This window comes from Balearica regulorum, chromosome Z (genome assembly GCF_011004875.1).
Source record: "Balearica regulorum gibbericeps isolate bBalReg1 chromosome Z, bBalReg1.pri, whole genome shotgun sequence".
Lineage (NCBI taxonomy): Eukaryota > Metazoa > Chordata > Aves > Gruiformes > Gruidae > Balearica > Balearica regulorum.
In genome coordinates, this window is record NC_046220.1 from 6,660,825 (window position 1) to 6,676,188 (window position 15,364).

At 40.8% G+C, this 15,364-nt stretch overlaps 1 protein-coding gene across 5 annotated transcripts in view; it reads left to right on the forward strand.

Annotated features, from left to right (window-relative positions):
• Nucleotides 1–8,981: 8,981 nt before the first annotated feature.
• Nucleotides 8,982–15,364, forward strand: part of HAPLN1 (hyaluronan and proteoglycan link protein 1) — a 68,100-nt gene continuing 61,717 nt past the window's right edge. For 2 of the 5 annotated variants that reach the window (XM_075740123.1, XM_075740128.1), the window contains exon 1: nucleotides 9,314–9,549. The gene's annotated coding sequence lies outside the window, so the exon portion shown is untranslated. Of the gene's footprint in view, nucleotides 9,221–9,312; nucleotides 9,644–15,364 lie in introns of those variants that run through there. The other 3 variants (XM_075740126.1, XM_075740125.1, XM_075740129.1) reach the window with 3 other exon arrangements.

A 15,364-nucleotide genomic window follows, 5' to 3' on the forward strand; every position in this document is an offset into this window, starting at 1 on the left:
GGGCAGAGAACTTCCTGCAGAAAATGATTTAATAGACTCAAAAGACAAAGTGAGCACTTTCTTTGTAGAGAATCATGCAATCCATAACTTTCCAATAGCACCACACAAAACTTCCACAGACTGCTGTGCATGACAGCTGATACTGAATTGCCTGAAAAGCTCAACAAGTCATTGTTTCACTATTACCCCAGTACTGTTGCCTATACAAACTGCCCCAAGACAATTCTTTAAAACAGAGAAACAAATGGCTGTCACGTTCTTCTCTTTCAGCAGCCTATGACTATCCATCAAACTGTTTGGAGAAAATATTCCTTGATAGCTAGGACACAAAAACATTAGTAGACTTCAAGGCAATAATCGGAAGTAGAGCCTTTTAACCTATACAAATGGCAAAACCTCTCAAATAGCTTTATCTCTCACAAAGTATTTTTCATATATTAACACCTCTCATTTGAGGCATATCTCATAAGAAACCACAAAGCAGTACTTAAAGAAATAAGAAAGTGATATTGGGGCTTTGCACGGTTATTAAAAGATATCCTAGCTATTACTGAATCCAAGGAGCTACAATCAAGATGATCCTTATTAAAATAAACTAATGAGATTTGACAGAATATGAGTTTAAGCCTAAATACCAACAATGTCATGCTGTCAGCAAACGAAATATATTAACTGAAAACTGTTGCATTTGATTTAAGGCCCTATCATGCAAAATGAGAAAAGAGGTCACCCTGGACCTTCAGGGAATCTGTTCTTACAGAAATTTTAATTTTGTTCACAACCCCTGGGAAGCAAAAATAATGAATTGCCTTGCTCAGGGATGTAAGAGGTGTACCAGTCACACACTGACAGCATTACTGTTCATACTACTTCATCTACCTACACAAAATATTCAGCTAAACTAGCAGTAATAATTGTAACTAGATAGTATGCTCCTTTACTCACACCAGAAATCTTACTTCAATGGAACTGCTGATCTGAGCAAGTGTTAATAATTTCCCAGAATAAATGGTATACAAGGTCTGTCTCTTGTTTCAGCCAGATGCAGAAGGAAGGTGGTTGGTATGTTTTAAGTGTAATACCATAGCCCTTACATAGTATGGAAGCTGTAAAATAAGCTTCCATACATTCTTTAAAGAAGGACTCTCTGGGTCAGTTACTGACAAACACTTGCAAATGCAGACGTCAGCCTGTGCAGTTTTGGATGACAAAAATATTCACCCATCCAAACCTCAAACTGCATCTGCAAATCCAGGCAACGATACGTGCAACTAAAAAGTGACCCAAAACCGTGTGACATAGTTTCAGCCATGCATATTTCTAGGCCAGTTGGCCTCAGAGTGTGAGTAAGCCAGCTTGCAGGCTTAGCTCTCTGCCTCTGGTGAGCAGCTGGTCTTTTGCCCTGATGTCCGCAGGCAAACAGTGTGCTGTATCTGCCGCCTCTTTGACAGCCAAGTGGCGATGGCTACTGGCTCCTGCACGGACTTCATGATCCAAACTCTTCTAACGCTAAAATTTTTAAAGGCACTATTATTTGAAGTTAAGTACAATTCCCCACATTTCCAAATGCCTCAGAAAACACCCTTTAGCTCAAGACAAATGCACTGCAAAGTTGCAACTCCTGCAGCTCAATCCTAGCCCAGAGGTACAGAGCAGGTCACAACCCAGTCAGGACTAGGCACCAGTTATCGAAGCTCACTAGCACGCTCTCTACCTGCAAATACAGTACAGATACTTGAAAATATGCCATTGGAAAGCTAAGCTGTCTCTTTTTATATCAGTACAACCAGCTGGTTAAAAGCTGTACTGAGATTGCTCAGTGGATATTTTGGAGACTGGCCAAAATCTTCTCTTCACCACTTCAATTCTGATAATTTGGGAGGACATGCAACAGCAAGGAAAAAAACCTATTACTAGTGGTTTGGACTGCCTAGTAGTTCAGTAATAAAAAGTGTTTTTTCCTGTCTGAATGGCTTGAAAGATGACAGCACAATCAGGAATGGTGCTTCAGTTTAGCAACATTTTGTTGATATTGGTCCAACACTGAGTGAAAACTGCCTTAGTTTTTCCATCTGAGGAGGCCGCTCCTTGGACACACTTCTTTTAGTTTTGAGAACACCACAATTACCTGAAATCATCTCTTTCATGATATCAAATACCAAAGACCAGTGATATTCATATGGATTGAAAACATGTTATCTAGTCTTTGTGGGGGAGTATCTGTGATCTTTCTGGCATGATACATTCATCATGCACAGTGAAACCACTGACTTTCCAACAGTCACAGTGGACATTCATGGCTATTTCTAAGTCAATTGACATTGCAGTCATATGTACTACTTTTAACAAATGAGTGTGGTAAAAGCAAATCAAGTAATGTACAGGAACTGATGATTTTTTTCATCTTATTGACTATCTGAAAAATCAGCATTTAAGACAACTAAAGTTGGTAGCTTAAAAAGTATCCTATCCACTACTGAACTTGCAGTTCAAAGATTACCTCAATATTTTCCTTATCACTTCCTAGGACATATTTCAAGGGTTGGTTTTCTTCCATCTAATGGAATAAAACCTGCTTATTTCTGGGGTGTGCAGTGCATGAACACTTGTGAGACCTCCGAGACCTGCAGGACATATGTTGTTAGTGCAAAGTATTTTGCTAACTTACATGCTAATAGGAGAGTGTTTCCTGCTTCTGCTTATACATGACATTACAAAGTCTTTCTTCTTGTCTTCCTTCTTTCCTTTCTGCCTTTCTTTGCTTCTTGATCACACTCTATTTCCAGCTCATCAATTCATCTTCAGGGTCTCCCAGGAAAACAGAAACATAATCAAGAACAAAATGTACAGAGCTTACAGAAGATGAGAAGAAAAACATAACTGGTCTGGTGTGTGGAAGAGGCACAACTACTTGCAAGATACAGTATTAACATTAAAAGAGTTCTCAGAAAAGCCTGGAGCTGGCCCAAGTTTATAATAAGTCCAATCAAATTCCAAGGCAAAGATAACATAGATCAGAAGACAAAATCAATGAATATTCTGGAGGGAAATGTGTAAAGATTGTGTGATGAAGTGCTAAGTCAAAAGTGTATTTATATGAAAATGATTCTGCCGATATTATCAGGCAAAATGAAGACCATGCAAATTCCTTTTACAGAGCCCATACATCTGTCTCCAGAGAAACTGATGTTAAAACTGATATAATCTGTATTTTTTTCATTAACTTTTTTGGTGCTCTGTTTCTTAAGCAGTAGAAATGAGAACAGTGTAAAAAGGAAAAGATTATGTAGCCAGGAACATTAAACAGCTATGTATGTCCAAACCTCAGTTTCATTAAAACCTGACAATTAGTCTGAAGAAAACAACCTCATTCTGTAAAAAGCCTAACTTGTGAAAAGAAAGACAAAACACAGTAGTCCAAGAAATTATAAATAATCTCAAATGGAAAGCTGGCTCTTCAGCTGGCATAAAATAATTTCCTTTATTTTCAGTCAGTTTGGAAAACTAATGTTTTAATATATTGTCTTTTGATTATAATTGTTTTTTATAGATGTTGCTTGATTTCTCCTCATGTTTGTATTTCTCTTCAGTGCTTTTGGTTTTTTTCAGTAATAAATTTTCATTAATATGTAGGATTTTTTTTAATATGAGTATGCTTTTCTTCCTGTAGATTTCCATAGCTTTATACTAGTGAGTCATAGCGTCCATCCTGCTGATTTTTCCAAAGAGAGGAAGTGCTTAACTCACATTTTTCACCATATTATTAGCTTTTACCTTATGTCTTCTTCCTCATTGGTATCAAGCATGCTTCATTTTTGCTGTCAAGCAGACTCCTCAGCAGCTTTCTCCTTTTCTGGCTTAGGATGGAACATCTCACTGTACATGAATATATTATCAAAAGATAATCACTGTTAAGCTAAAACTGCACAGTTATGACAGCTAGCTTTGAACTCAACAAGAATTGAGGACAATAGCTAAGGCAAACAGAAAAAAAAAAATTAAGCACACAAAGATCACATAAATATTGTCAGGTTACTCCACTGAGTATTGTAGCATAGGATTAGTTGCCAGAGACCTGGAGTTTCAGCTAGCTGTTTATTATTCTTTAAAGAAAGTGATTCACAGTTATTAAGACTGCCTAGCAAAGGAAGATCACTGTCACATGAACTGGAAGGTTAGTGAATGACTGCAAACAAAAATCACAGTGAGTGGCAGTAGACAGAACTGAGGGAGTGTCTGAAGGTGGTAGTGTCTGTGGTGCCTGTGGGACCAGTGTCATTTAGCAGATACATTACCGATCAGGAAGATATGTTTGAGAACAACGACATTGAAATTTGAAGAAGACTGTAAATAAAGGAGCACTAAGAACAAAAAACAGTTGCATAAGTAGAATGGACTGTACATTTCTTGTAGGACAACCATCTTGCAGGAGGATGCACCTGGCACTGTTTGCTAACACCTGATTTTTTGGTAAATTCTAAATGGACTACAGTGCAACACTGAGGAACTCTAATTTTTATGTCAGCTGTGTATGATTATGGTTCCAACACTGTCTCCCCACCAAAAAAACCAACAGACAGGCACCAGCTACTGTGATTTGAGAATCTCTGAGAAGAATTTCAGTCCTGCCAGGACTTTAACATGCTCGAGTAACTCTAGAACTGATCAATCCAAAAATCAAGCAAGCATAAGTGATAAACCTGTTAAAAAACAAACAAACAAAAAAAAACCCTGAAACTCTTCCCCTCTTGCTCTTTTGGTTTATCAGGAAGTCTATGTTTTAGCTGCCATTTTCCCAGTATGCTTTTCCTCAAATCCTGAAAAACAGTCAATTTTAAGTGGTACCAGTAGGAATTTCCAAATTCTTTTCAAAGTTGCCCAGTGCAGCATGAACCAGTCTTCACTTTTGCAGAAAATTACATCTTTGGATCCATACTGAAAAGGAAAATTCAAAATCTTTGGTACAATGATATTGAACATTCATTTTTTGAGTAGTTGTCATGGTCTGAGGTGCTAGGAATGCTAAACAGCAGGCCTATGAAGTTGCCCATCATGACAGCGCTCCTAGGTAAAGGCAAACATAATATCCGTTCATCTTATCTGGGCTGGGTTTAAGCAAACAGCTTTCATTCTGCACGCTTTCATGGTCAGATATCAGGGGGAAAAAAAATTCTAAACTATGCTTGGAAGAAAGGCAATGCAACGTCCTTCATCACCATTATAGATACGATACTGTGGTTACATATGCTACCCAAAGATGATGAATGTGCACGGAGCAGTGATCTGCATATGGAACTGCTCTGCAGCTGGAGTTACCTGAACATCTCTCTAAAACCGTCTACAATTTTTATACAGAAACATCACTATCAAGATATGCAGATTAGGCCTCAAAATGTGACAGAACAATAAGAAATAACTTTATCTTTGTCGAGTGCTAGTCAGGTAAGTACCTTTGAGACAGTGCACTGTAGGTCACGCTGTGATGTGCAGAGGGTTTTTTAACCCTACATTACTGCAATATAATGACTGTCTTCTTAGAGCAAAGCTTATTATTAACACTATGCTTATTTTGAACTCATATCTTTGCTCAACAAGACAACAGCATCTTGCTAGAACTTAATTCATGGAAACATTCATGCTGCCTCAAAACAACGTCCATCTAGCCCAGCATCTTGCTCAGCAATATCTGGTAGTGGGGGCCTCAAGGATGACTATGAAAAACAGCAAGGAAAAAATGAGTCTTTCACTGATACAGCTTCCTGGTGTCCAGCAACCAGCAGCTTAGGGACTTCCTCAACCACAGATTGCTCCTGAGTAAATACTGTGCACTAGACTTTCAGCTACACATCAAGCTGCGATTTTAAAGCCCTTACATCCAGTATAGCGTTGCACGTGGATTTTAAAAATGGCATAAAATAAAGCAATGGAATTTTATGAGCTAATTCATTTCCATTTCTATTTGTTTCAAATGTATGTACTGAGCTGATACTTTTTCAAAGATGAAAAGGGGAAAAAAAGGGGGGGAAAAAAAAAAAAAGACTACCTTAATTCTGTACCCACTCGCTGAGTGCTACAGACTCCCCTAATGTCCACATGCCGCTACTTTCTTTCCTCTTTCCCACTTATTAGCAAAAGAAGGGAGTAGGTATTTCACTCACATTGCTTCTGGCTTTATACAATGTCCTAGCATTTTTTCATATGCTTTTAGATGCAGAGAGATGGAGCATTTCAGCCCCACTCTGCCCACAACAGATCATTGCCTCTGTAATTTATAAAAAACCCTGTTGTGTTGATACTACTTAACACCATTCCACTAGCAAGTCTTCAAATGCCATAATGTGTGAGAATTCATTTTAAACTATGCTAGAAGGCTTTATGTTAAGACGTTGTAGTGTTTCACTCTCTAGTTACCCGCACCTGATTTATAGTTCTAAAATACAATGAAAATCCAGGTTCACTTTCCAGGACATTTTTGTTATTTCTTTTGGTTTACAACTGTCTCATAAAGCAGAAATAGGGCCCCTAGAAGACTCGCTGACATAAACCCCACAGCACAGGCATTAGACTGGAGCGCTGGTGGTGTAAATTAGCTGGAGTCTATCACCTTCCGGAGCAGCCCTGCCTAATTGCAATAGCTTTCCACAGACATTTCAATTTCTCAGGCTCTCTTCCAATGCTATAGTTGGCACGAGCCTTTTCAGCTTTCAAGTATTTTGACTATTCCAGAGGAGAGAGAGGGGAGAGGGGAGAGGGGAGGAGCTGTCGTTGTGCACTAAAAAAAACCCCAACAAACCAGCCGACAAACAATTCCAACCCCCCCCTACAGATAAACAAAAGAAAAGAAAGGGCTGGGGAGAAGGAAACTTCTTGAAAAATAACGGCACTGGAAAAAACTCGGCGAATGCCCGTTTCGGGTCACTTTCGCAGCGCTGCCCGAAGCGGCAGAGCTGCGGAGACCCGCGTCTCGCCTCACAGCCCGCCAAGGGGCACCGGACCCAGGCGGGGGGCAGACAGACATCTCCCGGCCTCACCTCCTCCCGCCAGCCTCCCCAGGCAGCCACGCCACGGGGGGGGGGGCGGAGGGGGAGAAGCCGGGGCGAGTAGGACCCCAAAGAGGGCGAGTAAGTGAGATACACCGCCCAGGCAACCTCCGCCGCACGGCCTCAGCCCTGCCGCCGCACGCCAAGCATCTCCGCTTCCCCCCCCCGCCCCCGCCACACTGCCGCTGCACCGTGGCACCCGTATCCCTCCGCGCCACGGTCCCGGGCCGGGCTGCCGCCTTCCCGCTCGGGCCGCGCCGCGGGGTCCCCGCGCCCCGCCGGCCTCCTCCCGCCCCTCGCCCCGCCCGAGGTGTGTTTTCGCGCCGTGCCCCATCAAAGCCTCCTCTGTTATTGAAATATGAGTCCGCTTCCTCCCCGGCGGAGGCCGCTGGCGGGAGGTGGGGATCGGCGGGGCGGTACGGTACGATCACCCGCCGCCGTGAAGAAACGTCTCTTTGTTCGGGCGGGAGAGCCGGGCCGGGCCGGGCCCGCCTCAGGCCGCGGCACCCGCGACCAACCCACCCGGGCCCCTGAGACACCCCCTCAGGTCTGACCCCGGCCCCGAGGGGGAGCCGAGAAGTGCCAGCAGCCGGACGCGGGGCTGCTCCGGCACGAAGGGAGCGCCGGTGCCGCCGTCCCAGGGTGCCGCCTGGGGCCAGGGCCGGGTCTGGATCAGGCCGGCCCGATCCTTTCATCCTTGGCACCCGAAAAGCCTCGCTTCTGGCCACCTGTACCTAATTATTGTACATCGGAGAAATGTATTGTGCCCTGTTTTCACTTTTAATAATAACCACAAAGGAATACCCTGGTATTTATAGGCAGAATCCTGTTTATTTGTTGGTATGTTTCATTGATTTTCTTTTCCTAGTGGGATTTGCTGTGAAGTAGCTGATGAGACACAGCGGTGGCTGACCCCTGCTTGGTGACTCTGCTAAAACCGATGTCTTCAGACATGCTTTTGCACCAGGATGTGTTAGGCTCTGGCATTTCCTGATCAAGTAGGACTGATGAGCTGCAGCCTCTTTTGATGGTGTAGGCTGAGAGTTTGACACCCACAATGATAAAAGCTTAGCAGGGTCCAGGCTGAAAAATGATGTTGGAGAGTTGCAGTGGATGTGACACAATTGCATTGTTCTGTTTAACGTTGGAGAAAGGGGAGGGGAGGATAAAATGAATCTGCAAGACCAAGTTGCCTGAGTTACCTGCATTTTCTAACCTAGCAGAATTTAGAGGTTGAGGATTCAGGCATACATTTCCTACTGCTGTAGGGAGATCAAGAACCTTTTTTTTTTCAAGCAGAGGAATAACAACTACACCTGCTTTCAAATCAAATAATATTATTTGTGCTCTAATTTGCCAACCTGTAGTAGACTGTCAAGGCTTAGCCTTTTTCTTTTCTTCTGATGTTTGATTTGAGGTTTTGCTTTTGTTTGTTTGTTTTAAATAACAGACACATTTAGAGATAGAACAATGGCAGCACCTTTTGTCTGCAGTTGTAAGAGGTGACGTTTAATGTATATGCTTTTCATGCCATGGGATTTAGGGGGTTAAAGCCACATATTGCACGGATTTTAGCAGACCCTTTTGGCATTGTGTGTCTCCTGGTGTGAAATGCACCATAATCCAGAGATTTTTTTTGATGCTGTAGGAGCACTTTGGCCCGAGGTGGTGTTTAGAAATTGCATAAAGACTCGGGGCTAACAGTTCCCTGACTTTAGGGTTTTGTGATGGCAGTGCCGAGAGCAAGGCGTGTTCTGTATTTGGGGTGTAATAAGAGAAGCTGGGCTTGTTTCCTGGATTAATAATTCAATTGGAAGTTGGGGGTAAAACCAAAACACAACGGGATCCTGTTAGGTCCAGCTGTTTCCACCCCACTACACACCCCCCACCTTTAATGCATCACTTTCTGCCCATTCGAAACCACGTTCCCACCCTCAAAGTTAATGGTCGGGTGGGGGGTAAATAAGAAGAGGGGGCTGGGAGCGAGCAGAGGCAAGTGGTCAGAAGTATCATGTTTCTCAGGGTGTCACACACCCTAAATCCCTAAATTCAATGATCCCTTCACGAGAAACACTAACAACTTTTTTTTTTTTCCTTTTTCCTTTTTTTTTTTTTTTTTTTTTTTAGCCCCGTGTAGTTTTTAGCTCGAGACTTGTGTGTGGTGCAAGAGGCTTTTCGAGGTGCGGATCTGGGAGGGCAGGACCTAAGGGGCGAGGACAGGGACCTGGAGGGACAGGGCAGTGTGCTGGGACGGGCTGGGTGGGTGGGTGGGTGGGTGTGAGAGAGAGAAACCGCGTGTGTGGGTTTATTTTTTCCTCTCATTCCTGGGGTCTGAATGGAAAGCACGTTGAGCTGTAATTAAGACATCTTGGAGGCGTACTTAACTCATGACGTGTTGCTTTTCTTTTCCTCTCGGTGAGAAAGTGGCTCTCTCTTCCCTGAATCGGGTCCTCTGCCACCCAGAGCCACAAAGAGACATTCGGGACATAGGCGCACACACTGACTTAAGGTGAGCACCAAAAACTTTCTCGGCACTTCGCTGTCCTCTGTTCCAAACTGCTGGAGAGTTCTGAGAGCATCTCAACTCAGGAGCTCTGTGCAAGGTAAAAAAAAAAAATAATCAAACTTTTGGGAAAGTTTTTTACTCCTTTATTTCTCTAATTTGGATGGGGATCCAGTGAGCAATGCCTGTGGCATCAGCTCCAGGGCTGCACTGAAGGGATTTTCAAGCAATCTAATTTGGCAGCTGAGGCGGGGGGCGAGGGCGAAAGACAGATTGAAGCTGGCTAACTTCAATGTGTCTGACTTTAAGTGCTCTGTGTTACCAAAGGAGAGATCATATTGCAACTGCAGATTCTGTCTGAAAGACAAAAGTTGTATACTTGTGTTCTGTGGCTTCCTCCGATGGGATTATACATTTCACAGAGATTTGTCTTTCTTGAGGGATTTCTCTATCCAGTCTGATGCTTTTAGAAGTTTTAGGATGTAGGGAAAGGAGGACAGCAGACTGAGCAGTAATTTCAAGAGCTGGAAGTATAAAGTACTGACCATCCAGTTAGGAGGAAAAGGATTTTGATAAGATGTGATGAATTACATACTGATGTCATATTTCGCTATTTATTGTCAGAGAAAGCCCAAATAACATTTGGCACAGGTTTCTGTATTGTCTCCACTCACCAAGGAAGTTAAGATGCCACAGCATTTTGAATGTGTAGCTGGACATTAGCTGGTCCATGGCTATGATAACTGTATCATTTTACTGGCGGTTTATTTGGGGGTTTTGGGGGTCAGATACATATAAAGGTGTTGTTCAAAATGTTTTTCATGGCAAAACTACCTGTGTGGTACATTTAGATATAAAGGGTTGGAAAGCATCTGCAAGTTTCAATTAAGGAGGTTTATTGCTATCGGTATGTCATTCGAAAGGGGGTTCATTACTGCTAGGGTCTTTCGGGGCAGAAAATGTTTCTGTATATGTTGCTGTGTGATGTCGTGTAACTGATATAACACCTTCTGGAGACTCTGGGAACCTAGCAATGTGTACAAGAGAATCATGTAGATTGTTAACAGCGATGAGTTGGTATTAAGACTGTTTTAGTGCCTAAATGTGGAAAGAAGCAATCTGGAAAGATTCCTATTGTTTTGTTAGGAAAACATTGTTAGGAATATGTATGATGTTGAAAATGTATATACAGTGAGGCTGTGTAGCTATGGATACACAACCTCTCAATAGACACTGTTTCTAGAGATGAGTATTTTCAGCACATGGAGAAATGTATCATAAACAGGAAAATTATTATCGGCTCCTATGGAAAAGGAACCAGGAGTCAGCAATCTCATGCCAAGGCGTGTCACACAGAATGCCAAATCCTCATGCTACAAAGAGACAGCTCATGCTTACTTGGTTATCGTATCTAATGGAAGTAAGTCTTCAACTCCCGTAAAGCATAGCTATGTGGAGTTGCTCTGAATGCATTATCTGAGACTCTAACCTGTATGTACTTACCTGTATTACATTTAGTGATGAGGGGAAAGGGAAGAAGGAAGAATGCAGGAAGGAACAGAAAAACAGAAAAAAAGATTAATTTGTGATACTTTTCAATATGACAGTTAAAGCAAAATAGGAAAAATAATTTTGTAGGGAGCGGCTTTTTCAAGTAACATAATAATAATTAAAAAAAAAGTCAGTGTAATAATCAAGACACTGTTGGTCTACACTGAAATTGTGCCAAAAAGCCTGTCTTCCTAATACGATTCCTGAATGTATAAGCAGATTGCAATAAGAAAGAGAAAAAAACACCCTGTGTCATTATGAAGAAAAGTATTATCCACAGCAGTGTCCTCTTCACAGACATGACTGACAGTGTAATTCACAGTAAAGCATCCTTTCATTATAAACCTCGCGAGTTCAGTTTCCTCTAATTTTCAGTTAGCATGGTTAAAAGAAGTATCAGCTACTGAAAAAACCCTAAAGTAGTACAAACGCTTGGGGCTGGTGGCGGGGGGGGGGGTAGGTTTCAGTGCTGCATGCTGCAGTGCATCTTTGTTTTTACGGTTTGTAAAAGGATGAGAAGAGCATTTTCTATTGCAGGTCCCAGCCTCTCTGATTTTATGCCGATAATGTGACTTAAAAGAAATATTTTTGTCCACCATTGGTCACAGTCTGGAGCCAAAAGAGCTGTTATCAATACTTACTTAATCAAGTCACTTAACCTCCTTGCCCCACAGTAAAAATCTGGAAATAATATTGACCAACCTTGAAAAAGTGTTTTGAGATCTTCAAGTGAAGAGGTGACTTTGCAATTGCTTATATTTAACTATACTCAAAGTTTTCCAATTCACTGCAAGGATTAAAGTGTGATAACTGAAATTAATGTTTTCTGCTTTTCATTTGCCTTTGCATTGAAGCAGTAGTTAAACTATCCTTGGAAGTTGAAATACTTTACATTTCTGTTTCATTGTAAACCTGACTGTATTGCATTACTTAAAACTCTCTGAAAATGAAAAGTTTTGGGGAAAAAAATATTTTCATATGACAAGCTGCTTCTGTTGCTTGTGAGGAAGTATTAGACATTCTGTCTCCACTGTTAGTAACTGTAGCATACAGTACTGCACTTGAAAAGGTAGCTTGTAACTTGTAGGTAACAAACTGTTCTTTGGGGTAAAAAAAAAGTCAATATACTTAGGATTTCAATCAATGGTGTTTAAGGAGGATTAGAGGAAACAGCTGGCTAAACAAATATTAGGTGTAGAGTGGATGCAGTGGTATAAATTAATAATGCAGTTCTTTATCTGCTATATGAATGGGAGGTTTTGTGGAGATAAGACGACTAAAGATGGTCACTGTGTGCCACCTAGTGGATATTGCAAAGAGTCTTTCAAAAGATTTTCCTTTTATTCAGAACATCTGTAACTAATCCAGGTGCAACTTAACTGCAAGTAGTTACTTTTACTTGGTTTTACGATTAAAAACTACCAGCTAGCTCCCCCCCCCCCCCCCCCCCCCCCGATTTTAGGGGAGGTTCTTTCTGCTTTTTAAGTGCTTATTAGATCTGGTAAAAATAAGTACGGCTTTTATTTAATGTAATTTGCCACCAATATCTATTTCCAAACACTTGTTAAATCATTCAGTAATGGACATCCACAAATTAACAGTTTCACATATTGAGCTGTTACTGTAAAACTGAAGAGATTTCTGTACAAATATTGTGGCAGGAGAAGCTATGTTCATCAATAAGGATTTCAAAGCTCCTTGCAAAACTCCTTTATCATGTAGGTTGTGCTTTTGTTAAACGTCCTTTTGTTTTGTCCCTGAATATTTTGTCAATGATAGCCATAGACAAAGAAAATGTTGAATTATTTCTGATGGCTAATAAAAGGTCATAATCCCTCTCCATCTTCTTCTTCTGTCATTTATCTCTGCCTTCCTCAGACCTCATAGATGCTTATTTCTTGGACTGTCCTTTCTCTTTACTGGAGAAAGGAAAATTGCTTTTTGGACCACTGGATTGTTTCTTCAGTAGTAGATGTTCGGGTGCTGTCAATTCTCATAGCTCTAAAGGATCCCATGAAATGACCAGGTTTTAAGCAGGCGTGCATCAATCTGGGTATACTTTGTGACAGTTTCTGTGCTACACGACCAGTTTACATGCTTCTACTTCCTAAGCTCTTTTAAAATTTCACCACCATCACAGCTACCACTGCAGTCATCTCCTAGGCACCTAAACCAAGTGATGAATCTATGGTTCTGATCCTACATTTTTCAAGTACGTGCCACAATGGCTACTGGAGAAAAGTGTTAAAATACTGGGCAAAGTGAAGCTCCCTGTGCCTTGCTTCCTCCTGATTTTCATCATCAAGCAGTAAATCAAATGGCAACATCACACTTAGGAGAACGAACAATTTCCATGTCCTTCTCATTCACTTGGCTTTGAAAACACATTTTTTTGTTTCCTTTTAATTAGTACAACAGAATGGAAATATTGAACATGATCAATGGCTCTGAAAACAAACTTTTAAAACATGCATTGAGAAGTCACGGAGCAGCAATCTGCACTGACCACTTCAAAAACTTTTCTCAAGAGTTATATGAAATATTACCATAGGAGGTTGTTAGCATGATGCATGAGTTAATGGCTAACGTGAGAAGGAAATCTGCCTTTCCATTAATCAGGCAAAATTTACAAATGAAAGTCCAGGAAGGTGAAATACCACAGCAGCAAATGGGTTAATTGACTTGATGCTATGCTTCACAGGTGGCTACCTTTCTATTTAGCTCTGCCTGGCCTGGTACTGTGAATCACAAGAGCCGCTAATGGAATTAGACCCAAACTCTTTTAATGAGAGTCTTTGCAGAGTTTCTCCTGAAACAAAGCTTTCCACTAGTGTCATTGGCATACTGAGTCACCACCATTTCTTACAGCAGGGCACATCAGATATTACAGCAGAATCTACATCATTAATTGTCTGGCATAATAGAAAAAAAATCATGAGACCAGAAGAATGTCCCTGGATATATGTCTCTTGCTTCAAAAAATGTCATCTTGGCATTTGTCTAATGGCAGAAGACCATTATCTTGAGACAGCCTTCCATTAGTAATATCTCCTAATTACTTTAAATGCTTGCAGCCTACTAGGAACATATGGGCAATGGAGACAGGTTAGTTTAGAAATCTATTTGGCAGAAATCTAAGTAGTAGAAAACAAATGTTTCAAACTACTCTGGGGAAAAAGAAGGGAAAGTTACTTAGAGTTCAGATTTTTGTTTGATCACTTCTAGTCTGTACTTTCACAAGTGAATGTGTTGTTTGGGTTGTTTGGGGATTTTTGCATGTTATATTATGTTCATTTACACTGCTTATGTCATGGTACCTGGCAACTCATCATCTAAAGTGTATCAATAAGTATTAGTGCATTATATCATGAGGCATACACGCATCTATTGTGATTAACACTTCTTTACATTCAGAATTCCTTTCCTACAATAATGCCTATACACACAGAGAAGAAATAGTTTGTATGCATCTATGCATATGTATATATATGTGTGTATGTGTATATATATATATGTTCACATGCTCTATTAGAATGTGTAATTTTTTTTTTTTTGAGGCTGGTGATTGAAAATCGATTGTGTAAAATGCCAGGCTGCTGTCGATTTGTAGTTTTTAACATGCAGACCATTACCCTCCATTGTTTTAAAACTAGTGATTCATTATTCCACTAGTTAGTGGCTATCACTTCTTGGCACTTACATTTTGGAAGATCATATACACAAAAGGCACGGTACAATACCACTGTGCTGTGAGATTCTGATCCAGCAAAACAATATATAAGCAACTTTACTTGCATTAGTAATTCAGTGAAATCAATAGAAACTCAGACAGGGCTCAGTGAATAAAACTATTCATCTATTTGCAGAATGGCATTCATAATATCACACATGGCTGATCAAAAAGCAGTACATAAATCTCCTAACCTGCAAATCTCTTTAGCTTTGTAGACACAAGTACCTCAATAAAGTGTTAAGTAAAACTGTGCACATTTACAAAGAGTGGAGGAATTGAGACCTGCACCTGTGGAATCTCTCTGTAGAAGTACATGTTTAATGTAGGAAAACCAAATTCATTGCTAGAATAACTTCCCAAACTCTCCAATTGGAACTGAGTAACTGCTCATATATTTATTAATATTTGAGAAAAATACATGCTACACCCCAAAATATCTATGTGGTGGTTGTTTTTTTCCATAAACATATTTTCAGGCAAAAGAAAAACGCAACCCAGAGTCATGTACAAAAATACTGCCTAGAAATGAGAAAAGCA